The 3893-nt window shown below is 37.3% G+C and overlaps 1 non-coding gene across 1 annotated transcript; it reads right to left on the bottom strand.

Moving 5' to 3' along the window:
- Nucleotides 1–3401: 3401 nt before the first annotated feature.
- Nucleotides 3402–3508, bottom strand: LOC139021371 (U6 spliceosomal RNA). Its single transcript, XR_011473477.1, has one exon. It is a non-coding gene; the product is annotated as a U6 spliceosomal RNA (small nuclear RNA).
- Nucleotides 3509–3893: the final 385 nt, after the last annotated feature.

Below are 3893 nucleotides of genomic sequence, written 5' to 3'. Positions count from 1 at the left end.
TTGCATACCTAGAAAACATGCAATAAATCCTACAACATGGGCACAACATAGAATATGCATTTAGGAAGATTTGTTATGTAAGTTAATATAAATATTATTATTGCTATCACTGTTTTATTACCCTGATACACTCCAATGACATTGTTATTTTTTTATTTTATGAGTTCACAGTGCTCTTTTTGGTTTTTGACACTTTCCATGCTTTTTCCCCCTTTTTAGAATGTCTTTCCTTTTTTTTTTTTTCCCACCTAGTAACTACCCGTTCTACTGCTATAACTCATGTCCAGGGTCATCTCATCTTTGACTTTAATTGACCAGAAGAAAAAAAAAACTCGGACACCTGAGTTGTTTCTGAAATACTGACTTTATTTCTAATACAAGGTACTTTAAATGTGGTGTATTGTTGATCTATCTCACCAGGCTATTCGTTCATTGAAGGGAAGAGTAATGGATTGTTCATCTGTTTTTCTCAAAGAACTAGCATGATGTATTCTGATAAAAAATGGTCGATTTCCTTATTTCTATTTTTGCAAATCAACCCTATTTTCTCTAGTGAATTCAGTATTCTCTCTCTGCTTTCTAATATTTATCTTGAAGCCATACTGGAATTAATGAGATGCAAAGAGAAAAGAGCATGTTCTCTGACCCAACATTTCAAGCTTCATTTCATGGTATCTATAATATTTAATGGTAGATGAGGAAGTAATTTCACTGAATATCATCGCAATAGCAATTCAAGCTATTGTGTAATGTACATTGCCTTTGAAAGGGAAAGACACATTATATTCCATTTAGGACATTCAGCATGATTGTCTCTTTTTGGAAAGATTATAAATGTTCTGTCATACATACAATTTAAGTAGCTTAAAATACAATTTGTTTTCAGGTTGAAGATTTAGTCCTATGGTGATCCTGAAAATACGAACTGATTGTTCTGAACATTTTTTTGGTTTTAAAGCATACATTTTTATGAGGTTGCTAATTATATGGCTATTGTAAATTTTCAGAGCCAAAGCACAGACAAATTCCTTTTAATCATGAATAAGGTAAGTAAAATCACTTAACTAAATTTAAATAATCCAGAGAAATAAATACCCATTCTATTTGCAAAGACCTCCACCAGAATATTTTCTTGCTTTGCTCTCCCATTGCCCAATGAGGCTTATTCTATTTCACATAGGCCCGTGAAATTATGATCCTTCATGCCCCTCATGTTGAGGACAGGGACTTTCAGGTCATCCTCATTTATCTTCAAATACTAAATCCATTCTTTCCACTTGTAGGTAATAAGAGTCTCTACACTGATTTCCCCCTGCTCTGTACAATGATGTGTTGAGGAAAAACTGAAGATCCTAATTGCTTGAAAGCTATGTATTGAGTTGGTTGAGCTTGTTCATCCAGATTCAAAGTGAATCATTGATCATGACTTCTGAGCATTCATTCTACCCTAAGCCATATGGAGAGGTGAGTCATTAGAATTTTTACTAAGTAACGATTTTCCTGAAATTTGATCTCAAGGACTAATATTCCCTTATTCCTTTCTGGAATGTGACTAAGATGCACAACAGAATGATACCAATTTTTACCTTGTTTTTTTTTGAATTTATCTTTATTATTGAAAGTATTACAGATTTCCCCCTTTATTTCCCCACTAGAGCCCTTTGCACAAAGATTCGCGCAATAGGCCTTCCTTCCCCTGGTGGCCAGCACCGGTTTTCCTCGGGACCCAGGCCTTTGGTCCAGCTGCAGCGGAGAAGCCAAGCCTCTTCAGTCTTTTTTTTTTTGGTTGCAACAAATTGCTTAGTTTTTTCTTTCTTTTTTTTCTTTTTTTTTATTTTTGCTAAAAGTATTACAAAGGGTATTACATAAGAGCCCTTTTTATCCCCCCCACCCTAGACAAACCCCTGCCCTCCCTTACCCCCCAGTGTCTTATGTCCATTAGTTATGCTTATATAGATGCATACAAGTCCTTCGGTTGATCTCTTACTCCCCTCCCTCCTGCCCCCCAACTCTCTCTGGCCTTCCCACTGCAGTTTGACAATCAGTTTGAGGCAGCTCAGCCTCTGTATCTATTATTGTTCAAAAGTTTGTAATGGTCCTTATTATCCATGAATGAGTGAGATCATGTGGTGTTTTTCCTTCATTGACTGGCTTATTTCACTTAGCATAATGCTCTCCAGTTCCATCCATGCTGTCGCAAATGGTATGAGTTCCTTCTTTTTTACAGCAGCATAGTATTCCATCGTGTAGATGTACCACAGTTTTCTAATCCATTCATCTACTGATGGGCACTTAGGCTGTTTCCAGATCTTAGCTATGGTGAATTGTGCTGCTATGAACATAGGGGTGCATATATCCTTTCTGATTGGTGTTTCTGGTTCCTTGGGATATATTCCTAGAAGTGGGATCACAGCGTCAAATGGGAGTTCCATTTCCAATTTTTTGAGGAAACTCCATACTGTCTTCCATAGTGGCTGCACCAGTCTGCATTCCCACCAGCAGTGCAGGAGGGTTCCCTTTTCTCCACATCCTCTCCAGCACTTGTCGTTTGTTGATTTGTTGATGATGGCCATTCTGACAGGTGTGAGATGGTACCTCATTGTTGTTTTGATTTGCATCTCTCGGATGATCAGTGACTTTGAGCATGTTTTCATATGTCTCTTGGCTTTCTGAATGTCCTCTTTTGAGAGGTGTCTATTTAGCTCCTTTGCCCATTTTTTTATTGGATTGTTTATCTTCTTTTTGTTAAGTTGTATGAGTTCCCTATAAATTTTGGAGATTAGGCCCTTATCAGATATGACCTTGGCAAATATGTTTTCCCATGAAGTGGGTTTTCTTGTTGTTTTGTTGATAGTTTCTTTTGCTGTGCAGAAGCTTTTTATTTTGATGTAGTCCCATTTGTTCATTTTCTCTTTAGTTTCAACTGCCCTAGGAGCTGTATCAGTGAAGAAATTGCTTTGGCATATGTCTGAGATTTTATTGCCTTTGTATTCTTCTAGAATTTTTATGGTTTCCTGTCGTACATTTAAGTCCTTTATCCATTTTGAGTTTATTCTTGTGTATGGTGTAAGTTGGTGGTCTAGTTTCATTTTCTTGCATGTATCTGTCCAATTTTCCCAACACCATTTATTGAAGAGACTATCTTGACTCCATTGTATGTTCATGCCTCCTTTGTCAAAAATTAATTGAGCATATTGGTTCGGGCTAATTTCTGGACTCTCTATTCTATTCCACTGATCTATATGTCTGTTCTTGTGCCAGTACCAGGCAGTTTTGAGAACAGTGGCTTTGTAATACAGCTTGATATCTGGCATTGAGATCCCACCTACTTTGTTCTTTCTCAGGATCGCTGCAGCTATTCGGGGTCTTTTTTTATTCCAGATGAATTTTTGGAGAGTTCGAAAAATATGGAACGCTTCACGAATTTGCGTGTCATCCTTGCGCAGGGGCCATCCTAATCTTCTCTGTATCGTTCCAATTTTAGTATATGTGCTGCCGAAGCGAGCACGCCTCTTTAGTCTTGAGTCGTCTTCAGTCTTCAGTCAACTTCAGTCTTCACTCTGCGCTTGCATATGCAAATTAACTGCCATCTTTGTTGGGTTAATTTGCATACTCATCCTGATTGCCTGGTGGGCATAGCAGAGTGACACCAATTTGCATGTTTCTCTTTTATTAGTGTAGATTGACCTCTTCTAGCCCACACCTGCTCCCCAAACCAGGCCTACTTAATCTCTTCCCACCCACGCCCATATTGTTAGCTTCTTAAAATGTTTTTTTATTTTATTTTTAAATTTTAATGTGTTAAAGAAAAAATAAAATGTACCTTCTTAACCATGTTTTCTCTTTTTTTTAAACAAAGTACCTCAATATGTATTTACTGAGGCCTTCAACAC

This window comes from Myotis yumanensis, unplaced genomic scaffold, assembly GCF_028538775.1.
Source record: "Myotis yumanensis isolate MYYU_CA2020_CCGP unplaced genomic scaffold, mMyoYum1.0.hap1 SCAF_12, whole genome shotgun sequence".
NCBI lineage: Eukaryota > Metazoa > Chordata > Mammalia > Chiroptera > Vespertilionidae > Myotis > Myotis yumanensis.
This window is presented reverse-complemented; position numbering and strand designations above follow the sequence as displayed.